Source organism: Tachyglossus aculeatus, chromosome 9 (genome assembly GCF_015852505.1).
Source record: "Tachyglossus aculeatus isolate mTacAcu1 chromosome 9, mTacAcu1.pri, whole genome shotgun sequence".
NCBI classification, from domain to species: Eukaryota; Metazoa; Chordata; class Mammalia; order Monotremata; family Tachyglossidae; genus Tachyglossus; species Tachyglossus aculeatus.
Genome location: NC_052074.1, coordinates 62290090 through 62314312, shown reverse-complemented (window position 1 = coordinate 62314312; position 24223 = coordinate 62290090). Strand labels below are relative to the sequence as shown.

Genomic DNA, 24223 nt, shown 5'->3' with positions numbered 1-24223 from the left:
TACAATGCAACAATAAATAGACACATGCCCTGTCCACACTGAGATTACAGCCTTGATCAGTCAATCAATCAATAATCAGTCATATTTATTGAGCACTTACTGTGTGCAAAGCACTGTACTAAGCACTTGGGAGAGTGCAATATAGCAATATAACTACACAATCTATCTCCTCCAAGAAGCCTTCCCTGACTAAGTGCTTTTTACCTTTTCTTCCACTCCCTTCTGCATCACCCTGATTTGCTCTCTTTACTCATCCCCCCATCCCAGCCTCACAGCACTTATGTACGTATCCATAATTAATTCCGGGCTTGGGAGTCAGAGGTCATGGGTTCGAATCCTGACTCTGCCACATGTCTGCTGTGTGACCCTGGGCAAGTCACTTCACTTCTCTGAGCCTCAGTTACCTCATCTGTAAAATGGGGATTAAGAGTGTGAGCCCCACATGGGACAACCTGATCACCTTGTATCCCCCCAGCGCTTAGAACAGTGCTTTGCATATAGTAAGCACTTAAATGCTAATATTATTATTATACATTAATGTCTGTCTCCCCCTTTAGACTGTAAGCTCATTGTGGGCAGAGAATGTGTCTGTTATATTGTTGTATTGTACTCTCCCAAGTGCTTAGTACAGTGCTCTGTGCGCAGTAAGCACTCAATAAATACTCAGTCAATCACTAATTGTATGTATTGAGCACTTACTGTGGGAGAGTACAATATACATATGATTGATTCCCTGTGAGTTACAGTTTAGAGGGAGAGATTGACAGTAATATGAATTAATAATGACGGTATTTGTTAAGCATTTACTATGTGCCAAACACTGTTCTAAGCGCTGGAGTAAATACAAGGTAATCAGGTTGTCCCACGTGGAGCTCACAGTCTTAATCTCCATTTTACAGGTGAGGCAACTGAGGCACAAAGAATAATAATAATAATAATGGCATTTATTAAGCGCTTACTATGTGCAAAGCACTGTTCTAAGCGCTGGGGAGGTTACAAGGTGATCAGGTTGTCCCACGTGGGGCTCACAATCTTAATCCCCATTTTACAGATGAGGTAACTGAGGCACAGAGAAGTGAAGTGACTTGGCCGAGATCACACGGCAGGTTAAGCGGCGGAGCCGAGATTAGAACCCGGGTCCTCTGACTCCGACTGCTTCCCAGACTGCTTCTTAGCCTTCGAAGTCTAAGAAGAAGTGAAGTTATTTGCCTAAAGTCACACAGCTGACAAGTGGCAGAGCCAGGATTAAAACCCAGGACCTCTGACTCCCAAGTCTGGGCTCTTTCCACTAAGCCACACTGCTTTTGGGTCAGCTCTGTGGGGCTAGGAGGGGGTGGATAAAGGGATCAAGTCAGGGAAAGTGACAGGATGAAACATTGCTTTAGTGCGGAAAGGAACCCGAATATAGGTTCTTCATCGTCTATCTTGAAATCTCCGAAGAATGGGAGAAGGCAGAGTCCTTGGGGAAATTTTCCATTGCTTCACCTTGCCTCTTCCATGAATCCCTCCTATTGAGACTGCGAGCCCCATGTGGGACAGGGAATTTGTCTGACCCGATTAACTCATATCTACCCCAGGGTTTAGAACGGTATTTGACACTTAATAAATGCTTAAGTGCTTAACAGGTGTTAACAAGTGCTTAACCAATGTCATAAATCTGAAAATTAGAATGGAATCATTTGATGGAATGAAATGCTTTTATTGGATGCTAGAAAAAACAACAGGTTCAAATCTCAGCCCTTGGGCTAAAAAAAAATCCGTCTTTAGGTGATGTTTGAAACAGGCATTTTTGAAAACAGTTTTCAAAAACGATTAGGTCTGAATCACGACATTTGGATGGAGAAATATAAATTGAACTTCCATCCATTTACTAATGCTTTTCTCCTTGTCTCCTCTCTCATTGTCTCTTAAACATCGTCACTTCCATACACTGCTGTAGACACACAAAGTTGTTACATGTAACAGCTACACTCAGAATTCTCCTACAAATTCTAAATCTCATGGAAAGTAGACAATATATTAAATTATTTTTGGACCTACTGCCTGATTTCCCTTGGTTCCGACCTGATTTCTTTTAGGCCACTTGTTTGCTTCCATGACTAAACAAATACTAAAATAAGGAGGGAATGTCCCACAGAGTCTGACCCTATTTGCATTCATAATAATCCTGAAGCAATAGCAGAGAAAATTAATTGTATAAATTGTAAATGATTATCTCCATTTTACAGATGAGGTAACTAAGGCACGAAGAAATTAAGTAACTTGCCCAAGGTCACACAAGCAGACACATGTCAGAGCCGGGATTAGAACCCAAGTCCTTCTAACTCCCAGGCCTGTGCGCTACCCATTAGGCCACACTGCTTCACTGCATTGTGTATTGTGTTTCAAGTACACAATAAATTTGCAGCTTGCTAGCCTATGACTCCAATGACAAATTATATATTTCTGAGAAAACTTGATTGTTTTGTTTAATTAAGCATTAGGTTTATGATTCCCTCCTCCCCACTCTCTCAAGGCTCAAACTTCCAGATTCTGGAAATTTGGAGGCAGATGGGAGGTATTTGGGGTGGGGAGGGAGGGGAATTTCACTCAAGGGGATCTAGGAGGGAATTCCTGGCAGTGCTTTTCCTGCTTGTCTGCTTGTCCTGCTTCCTGTAAAAAAAAAACCTGAACCAACCTGCCAAAATCAAGCTTTAGGAGAGTTGAGAAAGGGAATAATTGCTTTGTAAAACCGCCTCTAAAAATAAGCAACCTTGGGGGAATTCCCCGAAATCTGAGGCTCACTTTCCACCAAATTGGATTCTTTCCATGGTATATTTGTCCCCAGCCTTTAGGCTAGATTGTACTACTAAGTTTGGTTTCCATTCCCTCTGGCGCTTAATAAATACTATTATTACAACTCTGGCTCTAATTCCCGAGGAGTTGGAGGGGCAAGGAAGATAAAACGTTAACCCAAAGGGCAATAGTCATAGCCCTAACCAGGCTTATTCATTCATTCATTCATTCAATCGCATTTATTGAGCGCTTACTGTGTGCTGAGCACTATACTAAGCGCTTGGGAAGTACAAGTCGGCAACATATAGAGACAGTCCCTACCCACCAACGGGCTTACAGTCTAGTAAGTGGAGACAGACTACAAAACAAAACATGTACACAGGCTTATAAGTGGGCTGCCTTCTTGCTGTGAGGATAAAGAGAGTTAATTAATGAAAATGCGAACACACTCTGGAAAAAATAAAAGCCCTATACAAATGCAAAGCTAATATTCTTGTTATTCCCTATGTCCCTGGGAATTCAGTGATTCCTAAGGAGAGGGTAAGGACAACCTACTTTCAGCTTAGAATGTTCCATAATTCATAGTGAACAACAGAGATGTTATATCAGGATTATAATAATCACATTTTATCAGGAGAATTATAATAATTATAATAACAGATTATGATGTAGTGCTGATATAATATATTGATTGCATGTTATTGTAATGTAATAGTATCCAGATTAATATAATAATTTTAATAATTGGTATTTGCTAGTCGCCGCCAAGCTGTTTGATAGTTACTGTGTAAGCATATTGGACACAGCCCCTACCCAACATGGGTTTCACCATCTGTCTCCATTTTTACAGATGAGGAAACTGAAAGGGCTGAGGCCCAAAGAAGTTAAGTGACTTGTCCAAGGTCACACAGAAGGCAAGTGGCCGAGGCAGGATTAGAACCCAGGTCTCCCGTCTCTCAGGTCCATGTTCATCCCGCTAGACCACGCTGCTTCCGGGAGAAAGGGGCAGCAGCTGAAAAATAGAGTTAAAGGACATTTTTGTTTAAAGATAAAATAATGAATTCAAAGGAGAGGCTCTTGCTGAGAGGATCCTCCACAGCTCCAGTTGTCATGTGAGTTAAGGAACGCTAACTATGAAGAACACACAATATTAATGGTATTTGTTAAGCGCTTACTATATTCAGTAGCATTTATTGAGCACTTACTGTGTGCAGAGCATTGTACTACATGCTTGGGAGAGTACAATACAATAAACAGGCACATTCCCTGACCACAACCAGCATGTGTCAGGTACTGTACTAAACACTGGGGGAGATACAAGATTTTTGTCAGGTCAGACACATTCCTTGTCAATCAATCAATCATATTGAGCGCTTACTGTGTGCAGAGCACTGTACTAAGCGCTTGTCCCACACAGGGCCAATGTTCTAAGTTTACAAGATTCCCCCCCCCCGCCGCCAACAAATCACCTTCTTTATGGATTTGGGTATCAATTCATTTTGATAAGTGCTTTTAGAGTTTTTTTAGTAATCCTTGTTTATGATTGCCCTTTGATCTGTGACCTTTGGACATTTGATATTCACCCTACCACCAACGCCACAGCACTTACGTCTATATCCTTAAATTATATAGTATAAACTCCAGCGCTTAGAACAGTGCCTTGCACATAGTAAGCGCTTAATAAATGCCATTATTATTATTATTATGACTTGTTTATTCAAATCAATGTCTGTCTCCCCCCTCTAGACCGTAAGCTTGTTATGGGAAGGGAAAGTGTCTGCTAATTCTGTTGTACCCTCCCAAGCTCTGAGTACAGTGCTTGGCACTTATTAAGTGCTCAACAAATATGATGGATGATTTTTGAGGTCTACGAAGCCTTCGATGCCATTAGATGAGATATTAACTTTTTCGGCGAATTTTGTTACAGTGTTCTGAATGATTAGGTTCATCTGCTTTTGTAAGAGCAATATGACGCTCCTATTTATAATGAATTTTGTGTCATAACTGAAGGAAAAGTAGTTGAGCAATTCTCCGTGGGGTTTTGTAAAGCTTGCTGTATTTGAATGTTGGTGAGTAACACAGGATTGATTGTACATTAAGAGGAAGGCACAAGGACAAGACAGGTCATTCTGCCTTTTGGGTTGTGTCTTTTTCCTAGACTGCTGAGAAATCAGTTAACGCATGTTAAGAAGTCTAAGCGCATGTTAGTACAGTGCTCTGCACACAGTAAGCGCTCAATAAATACGATTGATTGATTCAAGAGCAGATAGAGCTTCAGAAACGACAGAATTTTCTTCTCAATCTTATCTTCAGGAAAGACAGTCATATGCAAAAAAGAAACTTGCTCTAAATGCGGGTACTCCTTATTGAGCAGATTTGGGCAAATCAGAAACCAGGTCTAGAAGTAATCCAAACACAATGTTAGTGCTACCCCTACACTGTGGAGTAGGTTAACATTTAAAATTAGTTTCTGTATCATTGTTTTGTTTCTATTGGGTGCTTGATAGGTTCTCATTGAAATTGGAATTTATCTTCAACTTTGTGCCTCTTGGGCAATAGGCTAAATCATCTTGAGATGGATGTTTCTTTGTTTCAAGTTAGGCTTCCAAGAAATGCCATTTCACAATGTGGTTTTGAAAAATCTCTGATTCCAATTATTTCAACTAGTAATAAAACATGATATTGTCTTCTGGACTGTGAGCCCACTCTTCTGGATTGTGAGCCCACTATTGGGTAGGGACTCTCTATATGTTGCCAACTTGTACTTCCCAAGTGCTTAGTACAGTGCTCTGCACACAGTAAGCGCTCAATAAATACGATTGAATGAATGAATGAATGAATAATACTGGGGCAAAGATTGGCCATTTGAAGTATATTTTTTTATGATTGATGTAGCACTTCATGAGGTCAAAGGACTGAGCAAGTTGGAATGTATCCAAACAGCTCCTTAGAGTCCAGTGAGGTATTTATTCTTCCACCCATGTCTCCATCTAAACATTTCCTCTTAAAGAAATGGGGAAGCGGATTTAATGGAAGTCATAAGAAAGGAACCCGGCAAGGAAATAATATCCAACTTGATTTTTTTTTTCACCCAAAGGGTTATTTTAAACTTTACTCTGTAAGTACTTGGCAGGTATTGAGCAGAATAAACTGCTGGCTCTTGCTCTCGCGATTTCTAAAACTTGAAAATCATTACGAATGAATAAGCTTTCAGTCAGGCCAGTCGTTAAGTCACTTCCCAAAGCTCATTGTTTTCTGAGTTGACTATGACTGGCCTCAACTCACGTTGGGATGGTGGAAGGGGAACAGATGAAAGGGAGAATGAGAAAGGCAGGAAACCTATCTCCAGCGATCACCAGCACCGGGAAATAGCTGTGTTTTGGGGTGTGGGCTACTGCAATCCAGCCTGGGTTAGGCCAACTTGTATAAACTAGCTGTGGGCAGGGAATGTGTCTGTTTATTGTTGCATTGTACTCTCCCAAGCACCTAGTACAGTGCTCTGCACACAATAAGCGCTCAATAAATACGATTGAATGAATAAATGAATGAGTTTGGCTCAACATCTCTTTCCAAGAAAGTCACACTTTCGGTACAGATCTAGAGAAGATAGTTTTGATTCAGATTCCATGCCGCCTTAGAGAAGCAGCATGACTTGGTGGAAAGAGCACTAGCTTGGGAGTCAGAGGTCATAGGTTCTAATCCCGGCTTCACCACTTGTCTGCTGTGTGACCTTGGGCAAGTCACTTCGCCTCTCTGTGCCTGTTAGCTCATCTGTAAAATGGGGATTAAGACTGTGAGCCCCACATGGAATAACCTGATTATCTTGTATCTACCCCAGCGCTTAGAACAGTGCTTGGCACATAGTAAGTGCTTGACAAATACCATTATTATTATTATTTTCCTTTGGGTTGTTCCTTCATTGCTCCTTTAAAATTTCCCATGTTCTGGGGGGGACTGTCATAAGTCATAAGCGCTTAGTACGGTGCTCTGCACACAGTAAGCACTCAGTAAATACGATTGAATGAATTGACAAATAAAAAATATTCCAATCATGAGTAAGTTTTCGCTATCAATAATGTCATCTCCAAAAGCAAAGGACAGCTTGATCTGTATTTATTTTAATATTCTGTCTTCTGCTTCTTTGTAATTAACTGAGTCACCCAGGCCCCTTGACAAACTGCCCCAAATCGACTCACAGCTGAATTTCAACAACAGCATTTCGCTGTTATGGAGAACAGAAAAATGACCAAACAAATTTGCCTAAACACAGGCTGGGTTGCATTTCCCCAAACAGGAAACTCCCGTTACTCTCTCGGTCTGGTGATAGCTTTAAATCCTCCCTCTCGCAATAGGCAGAAGCAAACCCCGACTGAAGAATCACAAATTTTTTTACCTCTCTTCTCCCGGATGAACGGGATCAGACTGCAGTTTTCTTAATTATGACTCCTTGAATTTTTTGTTCCCTTTGATAAAACAGGGAAACCTCTTCAAGGTCTGCAAGAAAGAACTGAGCTGCCGGTTAGTTTGGAAACTTCATATCATTTATATGAACCTTTGATGAAGATTTTCTTGGTGAGTACACTGCAATATTCCTTCTGATTTCTGAGAAACTTCTATTTCTAGTGCCAGGGGAATTAGTTATAAGTCTTCCTCTCTGAAATGAGCATTTGGACTTGAGTCTCTAAAGCTGCAGCATGGAATGTGCTATCTTCATAATAGTAACTGTGGTATTTATTAAGTGCTTTCTATGTGCCAGGCACTGTTCTATGCGCTGGGTGGATACAAGCAAATTGGGTTGGACACAGTCCCTGTCCCACATTGGGCTCACAGTCTTGGTCCTAAGGTGTCTTAGTTTCCATTTTTAGCTGCAAATTGTTGTGCTTTCATGATTATGAGAATAGCATGTCACGATAAATAACATTTCAGAAAATGATCATATTTTAATATTGCCAATTTACCCACATTCATAAAAAATTCATTTTCTTTCAATGATAGAAATATGAATGGTAGCTTAGGAGGAATCATAGTAACAGTTTTTAGGTGGCATTAACACTTCTGTTTAGACTATTTTCAAAAATCCTCTGATCACTTGCCTTTTTAAGTTAATTATATTTTGACTGTAAGCCGAAACATTTATAACCAAACAATGAATGAATCTTCCTGGAACAGTTTGTCCAGATCTTCAGAGTCAAGAATTACTATAAAGTACCAAATGGGTTATGTAGTTCTCGCCTTTGCAAAAATGGGGGGAAAAAAGCATAGAATTTACCATGCAATTTTGCAACAGTGATCTGGTGTGACATGATCCAATATGAAACTCAGAATTTCATTTAAGAACATACAGTGACAGTGAAACACAATAACAATTGAACCAATTGATTCTTAGATTTTTGCCACTAAGGGTAGGGCCCTCGCTATTATAAGTTAGAGAAAAGATTCAAAATTGCGACCAAATGCTATGCAAAAAAAGGGATTCAGAGCGCTTAAACACAAAATGACTTTGGGTGATTTATCAGGGTATAAATCCAGCTTTCTTCCTCAAGTCTAAATAGGGAAGAAGAGCTGGGACACAGAGTAGGGATAATAATTTTTTTCCCAGACATTACTTTCATTGCATCAGAGACAGCCTGGTGACTCTTGCAAACTTTTTAACTCACTGGAGATACTAAGGTTTTTGTAATGTTTTGAAGATTTTTTTCTTTCTTAGATTAAGATAAATTTTGACATCATAATTGGGATCATAATTAGGTATGGAGACTGGAGAGATAGACAAGAAAACAGCAGAATAATCCAAAAGCTCAAGGAATCCTGAGGGAGCTCGACAAAATATGAGTTACGGAAAATGGCACTTAATGATAAAAGTCTAATTATGCTGTGATCCAAATTCTCTTTCCCACGTAATGATTCTTTGTTAGAAGTCACGTGTCCCAGTGGATAGCGCACAGGCCTGGATTCTAATCCATTCTCCACCACTTTTCTGCTATGTGACCTTGGGAAAGTCACTTCATTTCTTTGTGCCTGAGTGTCCTCATCTGTAAAATGGGAATTAAAGCTGTGAGTCTCAAGGAGACATGGATCACGTCCAACTGGATTAGCTTGCATCTATTCCCGTGCTTAGTACATTGCCTGGCACCTAGGAAGTGCTTAACAAGTACCATAAAAATTAAGAAAAAGAGAGACATTGTTCATCTATTTGCAATAAAGGAGTCAAGGTTTATCTTGGGGCAGTGGTAATATGTAGCCTCAGTGTTTCTGAGGATCCAGGCTGGTCGAAGTTTTGAGAGGGCTCCTAGGAGAAATAGTATGTTTTCGTTAGAGTTTGTGATCCTTTCCTTGCTTTTCCTTTCCTCCTCTTCCCTTCCCCCACACTTCCCATTCCTGTGTATTTTCTTTTATCAGTTTTGTTACCCATCACCCTCTCCAGCTATTTCCTTTTCAAAACAACTCTTCATGATTCAGTTAACTATCGTGGCAGACACCGACGGGCCAGTGAATATAGGAGGATTTAACAAACCCGTTTAAATGATCCATATGGGAAGCTTCCATTGATAAGTAAAAAATGAAACAAAACCAAAAAACCCAGAAAGTTTTACAGTGATAGTGAGCTGCACACTCAATAATGGTGTAGAAAGTGTATTGGAGAATAGATGTATCTAATGCTCATTATGGGCAGGGATTGTCACTCTTTGTTGCTGTATTGTACTTTCCCAAGGGCTTAGTACAGTGCTCTGATCACAATAAGCGCTTAATCAATACGATTGAATGATGTTGGAGAGGGCAAAATGATATTTGGTTCCACAGCTCCAGACTGGACCCCTAGTCCTAATCAATCAACTCAATCAGTTAGTCAAACAGCAACATTTTATTTAATGTTTTATTTAGTGTTTTATTGAGAAGCAGCATGGCTCAGTGGAAAAGAGCACGGGCTTTGGAGTCAGAGGTCATGGTTCAAATCTTGGCTCCACCAACTGTCAGCTGTGTGACTTTAGGCAAGTCACTTAACTTCTCTGTGCCTCAGTTACCTCATCAGTAAAATGGGGATTAAAACTGTGAGTCCCCCGTGGGACAACCTGATTACCTTGTAACCTCCCAGCGCTTAGAACAGTGCTTTGCACATAGTAGGCACTTAACAAATACCATTATTATAATTATTATTAATGCAGGCCATGTGTCAGGCACTGTAAGAAGAATTTGGGGCTGTACAACAGAGGTATAATAACAACAATAATAATAACTGTGATATTTGTTGAGCTCTTACTATTCATTCATTCATTAAATCGTATTTATTGAGCGCTTACTGGGTGCAGAGCATTGTACTAAGCGCTTGGGAAGTACAAGTTTGGCAACATGTCCCAAACACTGTAGTAGATAAAAGATAGTTGGGTTGGACACAGTCCCTGTCCCACGGGGCTCACAGTCTTAATCCCCATTTTGCAGATGAGATAACTGAGGTCCAGGGAAGTGACATGACTTGCTCAAGGTCTCACAGCACACAAATGGCAGAGCCAGGATTAGAACCCATGTCCTTTTGACTTCCAGGACTGTGCTTTATCCGCTATGCCATGCTGAAGGCTCGATCTCTGCCTTCAAGGAGCTTAGAATCTAATGGGGGAGGCAATCATTAAAATAAATTACAGTTAGGGTATGCGGCAGAGTATAAAGATATGTGCATAGTGCTGTGGGGCTTTGGATGAGGTGAATATCAAAATGCTTAAGCAGGGTGGGGTATAGACCCAAGGGCATGATAATAAGAGAAGCAGCGTGGCTCAGTGGAAAGAGCCTGGGCTTGGGAGTCAGAGGTCATGAGTTCTAATCCTGGCTCCGCCACTTGTCAGCTGGGTGACTTTGGGCTAGTCACTTCACTTCTCTGGGCCTCAGTTCCCTCATCTGTAAAATGGGGATGAAGACTGTGAGCCCCACGAGGGACAACCTGATCACCTTTTAGCCCCCGCAATGCTTAGAACAGTGCTTCGCACATAGTAAGCGCTTAACAAATGCCACCATCATCATCATCATTTAAGCGCTTACTATGTACAAAGCACTGTTCTAAGGCATAGACTCTGCAGAGGGGATGGAAAATTCATGATCACAGCTACCTGGCAAGAGAACATGGATAATAATGGTATTTGTTCATTTATTGAGCACTTACTGTGTGCATAGCACTATGCTAAGTGCTTGGGAGAGTACAATGCAAAAATAAACAGTCGCTTTCCCTGCCCACAATGGATTTACAGTCTAGATTGGGGTAGGCAGATATCAATACAAATAAACAGCACATATGTATATAGCTATAATTTTTTTATCCGTTTATTTATTTGTATTCATATCTGTCTGCCCTTCTAAACTGTGAGCTTGTTATGGACAGAGAATGGGTCTGATGCTATACTCTACTCTCCCCAGCACTTGGTACAGTGCTGTGCACACAGTACATACTCAATAAATACAATTAAAAAAATAAAATGACAGATATATACATAAGTGCTGTGGGGCTGGGAGCAGGGAAGAACAAAGGGAGCAAGTCAGGGCAATGCAGAAGAGAGTGGGAGATGAGGAAAAAAGGGGCTTAGTTTGGGAAGGCCTCTTGGAGGAGATGGGCCTTCAAAAAAGCTTTGAAGAGGGGGAGAGTCATTGTCAGATTTGAGGAGGGAGGGCGTTCCAAGCTACACTCGGGCCAGGGTTTGGTAGTGAGACAGGTGAGATAGTAATAATAATGGTATTTGTTAAGCGCTTACTATGTGCAAAGCACTGTTATAAGCGCTGGGCATCGTGAGAAGGTTAGCAGCACCAGAGGAGCGAAGTGTGCGGGCTGATTTGTAGAAGGAGAGAAGCAAGGTGAGATAGGAGGCGGCAAGGTGATGGACCGCTTTAAAGCCAATGGTGAGGGGTTTTCGTTTGAGGCGGAGGTGGACAGGCAACCCCTGGAGTTTTTGAGGAGCTGAGTGACAGGTCCTGAACTTTTTTTGTAATAAAATGACCCAGGCAGCAGAGTGAAGTATGGACTGGAGTGGGGAAAGACAGGAGGCTGGGAGGTCAGCAAAGAGGATGATGAAGTAATTCTGAGGCTGATCGTTGCAGTTCCGATGGAGAGGAAAGGGAAGATTTTAGTGATGCGTTGAAGGTGGGGCCGACAGGATTTAGTGATGGATTGAATATTTGGGTCGAGTAACAGAGAGGAGTGAAGGATAAGGACAAGGTTATGGGCTTGTGAGACAGGAAGGATGCTGCTGCCGTCTACAGCAATGGGAAAGTCAGGGGGTGGACAGAGTTTGGGTGGGAAGATAAGGAGCTCTGTTTTGGACAGGTTAAGTTGGAGGTGACGGGAAGACATCCAAGTGTCTTGAAGGCAGGAGGAGATGCGAGACTGGAGAGAGAGAGAAACACTTACTATGTGCTTAGTACAAGTGCTTAGTACAGTGCTCTGCACACAGTAAGCGCTCAATAAATACGAAATGCATGTGCTAAGCACTGGACTAGATCAGGTGGGAGCCAGTCCCTGTCTCAGGTGTGGCTCACAGCCTAATTAGGAAGGAGAATTTTACATTTTACAGACGAGTAAACTGAGATGTGGAGAAATGAAATGATTTGCTTCCAGGCCAATTGTGTTTCCTCTAGGCCACACGGCTTCTCTGAATATTTCAGTAGAAAAATCTCTAATATTGGGAAAGCTACTTAGGCTCCTGCCCTACTGAAATCACCTGTACCCTACCCTAAGTCTCTGCAAGAAAGTGGTTCAGGATAAGTGGATTTCAATCAATCACATAATCCAATGGTCTGTGAAGTTCTACTTAGGAGTTCACTGTCTATCTCAAATGCAGAAGGGGCTACAGAAGTTGTTATTGTTAATGGTATTTGTTTCTGTGTGCCAGGCACTGTTCAAACGCGGAGTAGACACAAGGTAATCAGGTTAACCCATGTCCCACATGGGGCTCGGTCTTAATTCCCATTTTACAGATAAAGAAACTGCAGCACAAAGAAGTGAAGTGACTTGCTGAAGGTCACACAGCAAGCATGGAGCGGAGTGGAATTAGAACCCAGGTTTCCTGACTTTCAGGCCTGTGTCCTTTCCACTCGGCCACATTGCCCTTGCCCTACTGAGTACTGAGTGTTGTACGAGGCAAATGATAATTACGGTATTTGTTAAGCGCTTACTACGTGCCAAGCACTGGACTAAGCACTGAGGCAGATGAGACCATTCAGGGAGTCCTCAGAATTTACAGCACACTTGGGTGCTGAAAACTACATCTCATACTGAAACATTAAAAGTCAGAACCAATTTTATCATAACAAACAATTTTACAACTGGTTAGGGTTGGTTCTTGAACCAAGGTCAGATAAACAAAACATGTTTTGTTTTGTTCTCTGTCTCCCCCTTCTAGACTGTGAGCCCACTGTTGGGTAAGGACCGTCTCTATATATTGCCAACTTGTACTTCCCAAGAGCTTAGTACAGTGCTCTGCACACAGTAAGCGCTCAATAAATGCGATTGAATGAATGAATGAAGGACCTGGTTTCTAATCCCAGCTCTGCCACCTATCCGCACTGCGACCTTGGGCAAGTTATTTAGCTTCTCTGAGCCTCAGTTACCTCATCTGCAAAATGGAGATTAAGACTATGAGCCCCAAGTGGGACATGGATTAACCCAATTATCTTGTATTTACTCCAGATCTTAGAACAGTGACTAGCATATAGTAAGCGCCGAACAAATACCATTAACAACAATAACTACTGCATTATTTCTCCCAACAAATGATTTTTTTTAAAAGAAATTTAATCCCCCTCTTTTTAAAAATAAAAAGTGGGTTCAGGGTTTGTATATGATTGGGAGAGATTTTTCAGACTGATCTGGAGGGATTTTTTGAAGGGTTCTCGACTGGAGACTTGTCAGGAGCCTTGGCCTGTTGGGGTTTTTTTTTGAAACTTGATTTAACTTTGTTCCATGGCAGTCAAACTGTCTTTTTACTGGTTAACTGGGGTAGCTCTTGCTACACTCCCTGGGGTAATCTTTTGTGGGCTTTAAGAAGAATACTACTCTTATATAGACTGAATACCCACAGAGTTACCGGCTGTACAATCCAGATTACAAGGATGGGATAGGATGAGGAAGTTTGGTACTTTCTGATCATTGTCTGTGTGTGTGTGGGTGTGTGTGTGTGTGTGTGTGTAGAAGGTGACATGGTTAGTATTAGAGTGATCAAGAAAGAATGATTTTCCCATCCCTGTAGACAGCACTACCATCCTTTCTGCCTCACAGGCCCATAACCTCAGTATTACCCTTGACCCCTCTCTCTCATTCAATCAATCCACATATTAGCTCTATCATTAAATCCTGTTGGTTCCACCTTCACAGCATTGCTAAAATAATAATAATAATGATGATAGCATTTATTAAGCACTTACTGTGTGCAAAGCACTGTTCTAAGCATAAAAATCCACTCTCTCCTCTCATCCTAACTGCTACCTTGTTAATCCAGCTACTTATCCTATCCTGCCTTGATTATTCATTTGTTCAATCACATTTATTGAGCGCTTACTGTGCGCAGAGCACTGCACTAAGCACTTGGGAAGTACCAGTTGGCAACATATAGAGACGGTCCCTACCTAACAACGGGCTCACAGTCTAGAAGGGGGAGACAGACAACAAAACAAAACATGTGGACTGGTGTCAAGTCGTCAGAACAAAGAGAATTAAAGCTGTAAAGATTACTGTATCAGCTTCCTTGCTGACCTCCTTGCCCACCTTTCTCCCCTCTTCTGTCCATTACTTCACTCCACTGCTCGGATCATTTGTCTACAAAAGAGTTCAGTCCATTTTTCCCCCCTCCTTGAGAACCTTCCATGGTTGCCCATCCTACCTCTGCATCAAACAGAAACTCCTCATCTTTGGCTTTAAAGCTGTCCATCCCCTTGCCCCCTCCTACCTCACCTCGCTGCTCTCCTATTAATCAATCAATCGTATTTATTGAGTGCTTACTGCGTGCAGAGCACTGTACTAAGCGCTTGGGAAGTACAAGTGGGCAACATATAGAGACGGTCCCTACTCAACAGTGGGCTCTATTGCAACCCAGCCCCTTCACTTTGCTCCTCTAATGCCAATCTACTCACTGAACGTCATTCTCATGAGGTTCAGAAGCAGCGTGGCTCGGTGGAAAGAGCCCGGGCTTTGGAGTCAAAGGTCATGGGTTCAAATCCCAGCTCCACCACTTGTCAGCTGTGTGACTTTGGGCAAGTCACTTCACTTCTCCGGGCCTCAGTTACCTCATCTGTAAAATGGGGATGAAGACTGGGAGCCCCCCGTGGGACAACCTGATCACCTTGTAACCTCCCTAGTGCTTAGAACAGTGCTTTGCACATAGTAAATGCTTAATAAATATTATTATTATTATTATCTTTCTCACCACTGACCCCTTGCCCACATCTTGCCTGTTCCTCCTCATCTCCTTCGCTGTTGGTGAAGGAGACCGGATGCCCCCATGGCCCGGAGAAGGAGGGGAAGAAAGAGCTGTTGGGGAGGGGAGAGGAACCAAAATGGCCTAAGCTCTTCAACCAAAAATCAAAGTCAATCCGCCAGGCAACTGTATGTATTGAGCACTTAATGTGTGCAGAGCGCTGTACTAAGAGCTTGGGGGAGTACACTGGAGCAATAAAAAAATACAGTCCCTGCCCACAATGAGCTTACAGTCTAGAGAAGCAGTGTGGCTCAGTGGAAATAGCACGGGCTTGGGACTCAGAGATCATGGGTTCAAATCCTGGCTCCGCCAATTGTCAGCTGTGTGTCTTTGGGCAAGTCACTTCACTTCTCTGTGCCTCCGTTACCTCACCTGTAAAATGGGGATGAAGACTGCGAGCCCCCCGTGGGACACCCTGATCACCTTGTATCCTCCCCAGCGCTTAGAACAGTGCTTTGCACATAGTAAGCGCTTAACAAATGCTGCTGCTCTGAAGGAAGGAGCCCTCCCCAGAAGAAGGAATAGTCCCACATCGTAGCTCCTGAGGGCGGGGAGCCTGTTTTGTTTTGTTCTCTGTCTCCCCCTTTTAGACTGTGAGCCCACTGTTGGGTAGGGACTGTCTCTATATGTTGCCAATTTGTGCTTCCCAAGCGCTTAGTACAGTGCTCTGCACATAGTAAGCGCTCAATAAGTACGATTGATGATGATGATGATGATGTCTCCTATTGGAAGTCTTTGATTGATGACAAGACACGTGTGCCCGCACTCTCGCTGCAGGGTGCTACTGATGGAGCTAGCCTGTGACACTCTGCCGGACCTTGGGATGACTGATTTTTAAGCTCCATCTCTCCCTCCCTCTGCCCTGTAGCAGGACATTTGGGAATTTGGAAAGCCAGATCTTCATTGTTAATAATAATAATTGCAGCTCTCCCCACGTTCCAAGCTGTTCTAAAATCCCACCTCCTCCAACAAGCCTTCCCTGATTAATTCCCAGCCCCGAGTCATCAGCCACCTCTAGCCCAAGCGTATTTTTTTTAAATCCCTTCTCTGCTCTTGGGTTACGATGTATAATCAATTATACAGGCAAGGGCTTATCCTGATTATCCCATCTCCCCATCAGAGTATTAGCACTCTGTAGTCAGGAAACATGTCCCCAGCGAGGCTCAATGGAAAGAGTGCGGGCTTTGGAGTCAGAGGTCATGGGTTCAAATCCCGGCTCCGCCATTTGTCAGCTGGGTGACTTTGGGCAAGTCACTTCTCTGGGCCTCAGTTCCCTCATCTGTAAAATGGGGATTAAGACTGTGAGCCCCCTTGGGACAACCTGATTGCCTTGTAACCTCCCCAGCACTTAGAACAGTGCTTTGCACATAGTAAGTGCTTAATAAATGCCATTATTATTATTATTATTAATGTTATTTGTTAAGCACTTACTACATCCAGGCTCTGCATTAAGTGCTGGGGTTGGACACAAGCAAATTGGGATGGACACAGTCCCTGTCCCACATGGGGTTCACAGTCTCGATCCCCATTTTACAGATGGGGCAACTGAGGCACAGAGAAGTGAAGTGACTTGCCCAAGGTCACACCGCAGACAAGTGGAGGAGCCAGGATTGGAATCCATGACTTTCTACTCCCAGGCGCGAGCTCTATCAACTATGCCATGCCTCCCCCACTCCAGCCTCACTGGGATCTGGCGCCACGTTTGAGTGTTTAAAAATCGTATTTCATTAATAATAATGATGGGGTTCATTAAGTGCTGTTCTAAGCGCTGAGATGGATACAAGCAAATCAGGTTGGACACAGTCCCTGTCTCACAAGGGGCTCACGGTCTTCATCCCCATTTTACAGATGAGGGAACTGAGGCACAGAGAAGTGAAGTGACTTGCCCAAGGTCATTCAGCAGACACGCGATGGAATTGGGATTAGAACCCGGGTCCTTCTAATAATAAGAATAATAATAATGGCATTTATTAAGCGCTGACTATGTGCAAAGCACTGTAAGTCCCAGGCCGGTGCTCTGCCCACTAGACCACGCTTCTTGTATATGACACTTGACCGTGTCTTGCATTTTTCCTAGCAGAAGTTGTAGCAGATAGTTTTGAGGACGTCATTGTCACATCCTTTTGGAGTAGGCCAAGACGTTAAAAATCCACAAATTACGAGACTGCAGAGAGAGCAACTTTTAAGGGAATCCATGTCAACGGAGCAACCCTGTCCTACGGCTTGCTGCCGCTCCTCTCTGCCCACATTTCATCCTGTAGCTTAGTCCAGAATATCCAGATGTATAAAATGGAAAAAAGATTGTTTTCCGTACAAATTCCGACTAAACAAAATGTTTGATTCCCTTAGTCTCGAACTGGTTGAAGCCAAAGGAACACACAGTCAGGGGTTAAAATTGACTAAATAAACCTGGTTGTTTTTTTGTCCCCCCCCCCCCCCCCATTCCTAAGAGGAGAATCAGGAGATAAATAAGCTCTGTTTCTGGGGAAACCTTGACTGATTGTGCCTTATTGGAATTCTTTCCTGACTTTGAAGGCTATTTCCTGAAATCTCTATTCCCTACAAGGCAGCCAGTTAAAGAGTGCTTTCTCAGCCTATCAATCCCAGCGGGGAAGAATGTGAGGGCCAGATTTCTGTTCTCACACTAATTTTCCTCCTCACCCCTACCGCAAACTCCTTAAGTTACAAGCACAAACTATTTAAAACTGGAATAGCTCCCAAAAATAATATTATCAAACCGAAAAACTTGGAACTCTTAAAATCAAGTAAAGGAAAAAATAAACAAAGCAACTGTAGAACAGTGCACTTAACAGACCGGTACCTAAATGCTGTTAACAGAGACACAGCTATACCTCCAAACTTAGTAATGTTACTTTCAACTGCATTTTTTAAGGGCAGCGTGATGGAAAAGACATATCTCAGTGTGGGAAGCAGCGTGACCCAGTGGAAATAGCTCAGGCCTGGGGGTCAGAGGACCTGGGTTCTAATCCTGGTCTGCAATTTGTCCGCTGTGTGACTTTAAGTGAATATCTTAACCTCGTTATGCCTCAGTTACCTCAAGAGTGAAAAGGGGATTAAATCCTACTCTCCGATATAAACCCCATGTGAATCAGGGCCTGGGCCCGACCTGATTATTCATTCATTCAATCGTATTTATTGAGTGCTTACTGTGTGCAGAGCACTGTACTAAGCGCTTAGCACTGTACTAAGCACTTATTTTGTATCTATCCCAGTGCTTGGCACATAGTCCTTAACAATGATTATACTTATTACCTATAATAATATAATGATGGCATTTATTAAGAGTTTACTATGTGCAAAGCACCATTCTAAGCTCTGGGGAGGTTACAAGGTAATCAGGTTGTCCCACGGGGGGCTCACAGTCTTCATCCCCATTTTACAGATGAGGTAACCGAGGCCCAGAGAAGCTAAGTGACTTGCCCAAAGTCACACAGCTGATAAGTGGAGGAGCGGGATTAGAACCCATGACCTCTGGCTCCCAAGCCCGGGCTCTTTCCACTGAACCATACTGCTTCTCTGTCTTTACCTCAGGGGGTTAAAGCTAAGTCAAAGAAATCTTTCTCTCTTTTTGGATCTCGGATACACTTTAAAGTATACACCATACTTCATGCTGCTGCCCGGATTATCTTTGTCCAGAAACGCTCTGGACATATTACTCCCCTCCTCAAAAACCTCCAATGGCTACCGATCAATCTGCGCATCAAGCAGAAACTCCTCACCCTGGGCTTCAAGGCTGTCCATCACCTCGCCCCCTCCTACCTCACCTCCCTTCTCTCCTTCTACTGCCCAGCCCGCACCCTCCGCTCCTCCACCACTAATCTCCTCACTGTACCTCGCTCTCGCCTGTCCCGCCATCGACCCCCGGCCCACGTCATCCCCCGGGCCTGGAATGCCCTCCCTCTGCCCATCCGCCAAGCTAGCTCTCTTCCTCCCTTCAAGGCCCTGCTGAGAGCTCACCTCCTCCAGGAGGCCTTCCCAGACTGAGCCCCTTCTTTCCTCTCCCCCTCGTCCCCCTCTCCATCCCCCCGTCTTACCTCCTTCCCTTCCCCACAGCACCTGTATATATGTATATATGGTTGTACATATTTATTACTCTATTTATTTATTTATTTATTTTACTTGTACATTTCTATCCTACTTATTTTATTTTGTTGGTATGTTTGGTTCAGTTCTCTGTCTCCCCCTTTTAGACTGTGAGCCCACTGTTGGGTAGGGACTGTCTCTATGTGATGCCAATTTGTACTTCCCAAGCGCTTAGTACAGTGCTCTGCACATAGTAAGCGCTCAATAAATACGATTGATTGATTGATTGATTGATTTAAAGAAGACTGCCAATCTTCACTAATATTTCTAATTATCAATGGCCTGTTTTTGTGGGGTGGAATATTTGGGCCAATCCTTTAAAATCTCTCTGCCTCTGACACCTGAGTAGGAGATGGAGACACTTTTGCTGTGTCGTTTGCTGTGATGGGTAGATTGTCAACACCTAAAGTAGAAACTCCTGACTGTCGATTTTGTCAATCAATCAGCTCTCTCCCCCCACTAATAATAATAATAATAATGATGGCATTTATTAAGCGCTTACTATGTGCAAAGCACTCCTCTCCCACCCTTACCACGTCCCACACATTTTATTTCTCTAACACCCACCTACTAACTGTAGCTTCATCTCGTCTTTCTTACCATCAACCCTTGCCTCTCACACTCCCTCCTACCTAGAACATGAGAAGCGTCGTGTTGTAGTGGATCCCAGCTCTGCCACTTGTCTGCTGTGTGACCTTGGACAAGTCATTTCGCTTCTTTGTGCCTCGGTTACCTCATCTGTAAAATGGGGATTGAGATTGTGAGCCCCACAGGGGACAGGGGCTGTGTCCAACCTGATTTGCTTGTATCCACCCCAGTGCTTAGTACAGTGTCTGGTACAGAGTAAGCACTTAACAAATACCATTATTATTACTATTATTAGAACACCTTCCCCCTTCATGGCTGACAGACCACCATCCTCCCATTTTTGAAGTCTTATTGAAATCACACCGCCTCCAGGAAGTCTTCTCTGCCTAATCTCTCATCTCTGTACCCTATCTTCCCTTCCTCCTATGTCACTTATGCACCTTATAATACTGATGATGGTATTTGTTAAGCGCTTACTATGTGCCAGGCACAGTTCTAAGCACTGATAATACTACTACTACTACTAATAATTGTGATATTTAATGATGGCATTTATTAAGCGCTTACTATGTGCAAAGCACTGTTCTAAGCGCTGGGGAGGTTACAAGGTGATCAGGTTGTCCCATGGGGGGCTCACAGTCTTCATTCCCATTTTACAGATGAGGAAATGAGGCACAGAGAAGTGAAGTGACTTGCCCAAAGTCACACAGCTGACAATTGGTAGAGCTGGGATTTGAACTCATGACCTCAGACTCCAAAGCCCGGGCTCTTTCCATTGAGCCATGCTTGCTGCATTCCAGGCAGTGTATTAAGCGCTGGGGTGGATACAAGCAAATCAGGTTGGACACAGTCCCTGCCCCACGTGGGGCTCACAGTCTCAATCCCCATTTTATAGTTGAGGGAACTGCGGCCCAGAGAAGTGAAGTGACTCGCCCAAGGTCACACAGCAGACAAGTGGCAGAACCGGGATCAGAACCCAGCCCTGTTCTTGGTACTTGCCCTGCCTTTTTCCCTAATTATGGAACTTGCCTTCCCTGCCTGAAATCTGTTTCAATATTTGCCTCCCAAAGCTAGAATGTAAGCACCTTGGGATCAAGGATCATGGCTATTTTTGCTACTGTAATGTCCCAAGCTCTTACTACAGAGTTCTGCACAGAGTAAGCCCTCGGTAAATATCCTTCATTGATTGATTGCTTGATTGATTGCTGACCATTCAGAAATACTCTGAGGAATAAATCATTCATTCATTTAATCGTATTTATTGAGCGCTTACTGTGTGCAGAGCGCTGGACTAAGTCCAAGTTGGCAACATCTAGAGACGGTCCCTACCCAACAGCGGGCTCACAGTCTAGAAGGGGGGGACAGAGAACAAAACAAAACATATTAACAAAATAAAATAAATAGAATATGTACAAGTAAAATAGAGTAATAAATACGTAAAAACATATATACAGGTGAATGAAATCATATGTATGAGTAAAATAAATAAATAAATAGAGTAATAAATATGTAAAAACATATGTACAGGTGAATGAAATCACTCATTGTTAATGAAATTTTAAGAAGGATATGTTAGTTTCCCCTTCTTATTTAGATGGTCATCTCAGTCAAGTGGGCATGGGCTAAAAGGGCTCAGAGGCGTCCACTTCACTGGGGCCACTGAAGTGAAAGCCCTCTTGGCTGTTTGAGATGGTCTCTCCCTCAGGCTCTGACAAGTTCTGTGAGTTTCCAGGCAGAACTAAAAAAAAGACCCAGGTTTTCTCAATCAAGCAATCATTCCATGGTATTTGTTGAACACTTACGATGTGCAACGCTGTATACTAAGTGCCTAGGAAGAGTCTAACTCAGTTGGTGGACGTGATCCCTGCCCGCTCCGAGCTTTCCAGCCTGCTAGATCTTTAAAACTTGTCCCCTTCCAACCCCCAAGTCATTAAAAGCATTGCATAACTAGAAGCAGCATGGTGCAGCGGTTAGAGCAAAGGCCTGGGAATCAGGTCATGGGTTCTAATCCTGCCTCTGCCACTTGTCTGCTGTATAACCCTGGGCAAGTCACTTCACTTCTCTGTGCCTCAGTTACTTTATCTATAAAAGGGGGATGGAGACTGTGAGCCCCATGTGGGACAGGGACTGTGTCCAGCCCAATTTGCTTGAATCCACCCCAGCGCTCAGTACAGTGCCCGGCACACAGTAAACACCTAACCAATACCACAATTATTTATTATTATTAAAGATCCCTGCCCCCTTCTCTACTGAGAAGCAGCGAAGCTCAGTGGAAAGGGCACGGACTTTGGAGTCAGAGGTCATGGGTTCAAACTCCAGCTTCACCAATTGTCAGCTGTGTGACTTTGGGCAAGTCACTTCACTTCTCTGGGCCTCTGTAAAATGGGGATTAAGACTGTGAGCCCCCCGTGGGACAACCTGATCACCTTGTAACCTCCCCAGCGCTTAGAACAGTGCTTTGCACATAGTAAGCACTTAATAAATGCCATTATTATTATTATTATCATTATTATTCTCACTTCCACAAAATACAAACTTGTCATTTATCGATTTGGACGGTAATCCTTTTACACAGGGGAAGAATTTGGGGTGTAAACCTTGGCTTCTGTCGTTTCTCTCCTGAATCAATCAATCAATCAATCGTATTTATTGAGCGCTTACTGTGTGCAGAACACTGTACTAAGTGCTTGGGAAGCGCAAGTTGACAACATATAGAGACGGTCCCTACCCAACAGTGGGCTCACAGTCTAGAAGGGGGAGACAGAGAATAAAACAAAACATATTAACAAAATAAAATAAATAGAATAGATACGTACAAGTAAAATAAATAAATAGAGTAATAAATACGTACAAACATATATACAGGTGAAATTGGCTGCAATCCTGTAGCCACCTGAAAATGCTGATTTGTTCTTTCTCTTTCCCTCGCTACAGCCAGAGCATACGGTCCCTGATTCATGCATTCGATTGTATTTATTGAGCGCTTACTGTGTGCAGAGCACTGTACTAAGCGCTCACAGGTTACCATGTTGATGTTCACAGGGCAAAGAAGGAGAAATTTAAACAGCTTTAACCATTTTTATGATGGTTGTGAATCCTTCTTCCTGTTTCACTGCTGCCATTGTTCCACAGTTTCCATTGCAGTGGCATTCAGGGTTGCTCTGACAGCTCCAAGATCAGCCGCACAGGAAAACCGATGGGAATCCGGAAACTCCGGAAACAGCTTGGGGGAGGCAGGAAGTGCTTGCCGAAAGAAACCAAACAGATGCAGGGCAGTTTCTTTGGCTGCCCTGTTCTTCAGCAAGATTATCCAAAATAGAATGTGAACAGAAGTGAAAACCAAATTTGAAAGCTATCAAGAAAAAATGTGGACTAGGCCCCCACCTCTGAAATAGTGAAACGAGGAGTACTAACGAAGACGGACTAAACAGGAGGTGACAGAAAATGAAAAACAGTAACACGAGACATGGATACAGATGGGAAGAGAGGAAAAAAATGCCAGGCAAATCTCTCCAGAGAGCAACATTTATTCTAATATTGAACTTGTGCTATATAATTCTTTGTTCATTTTTAATTGGATACTATACCATTTCAGCACGCTTGTATATTAACTCTTCAGCATGGACAATATTTTGAAGGATTTAAAACATTCCATTTTTTTATGTTTTCCTCCTTTGGAAGGTTTTTTTTTTTTTCCTGTTATCCAGCCTAATAACTCGGAAGTCACAAGACCTGGATTCTAATCCCTGTTCTAATAATTACAAATGTGGTATTTGTTAAATTCTTACTATCTGCCCAACTTGCCTGCTGTATGATTTTGGGCAAGTCACTTAGATTCTCTATGTCTCAGTTTTCTCATCTGTAAAAGACCGTGAGCTCATTGTGGGCAGGAACTGTCACTGCTTATTGTTGTATTCTTCTTTCCCAAGTGCATAATACAGTCTCTGCACACAGTAAGCGTTTAATAAATACGATTTAATGAATGAGGATTAGAAGTAGCGTGGCTTAGTGGAAAGAGCCCGGGCTTGGGAGTCAGAGGTCATGGGTTCTAATCCTGACTTCGCCACTTGTTAGCTGTGTGACTTTGGGCAAGTCACTTAACTCCTCTGTGCCTCAGTCACCTCACCTGGGAAATGGGGATTAAGACTGTGAACCCCACATGGGGCAACCTGGTTACATTGTATCTACCCCAGCGCTTAGAACAGTGCCTGGCACATAGTAAGCACTTAACAAATATCATTATTCTTATTAATACACTTCAACCCACCCACTTACACTGTGAGCGTCATGTGAGACAGGGCTTGATTATC

At 42.9% G+C, this 24223-nt stretch overlaps 1 protein-coding gene across 2 annotated transcripts in view; it reads left to right on the top strand.

The window, feature by feature from the left end:
- Positions 1-7124: 7124 nt before the first annotated feature.
- TFPI (tissue factor pathway inhibitor) overlaps positions 7125-24223 on the top strand; it is a 67765-nt gene continuing 50666 nt past the window's right edge. For both annotated transcript variants that reach the window (XM_038751502.1, XM_038751503.1), the window contains exon 1: positions 7125-7347. The gene's annotated coding sequence lies outside the window, so the exon portion shown is untranslated. The remainder of the gene's footprint in view (positions 7348-24223) is intronic.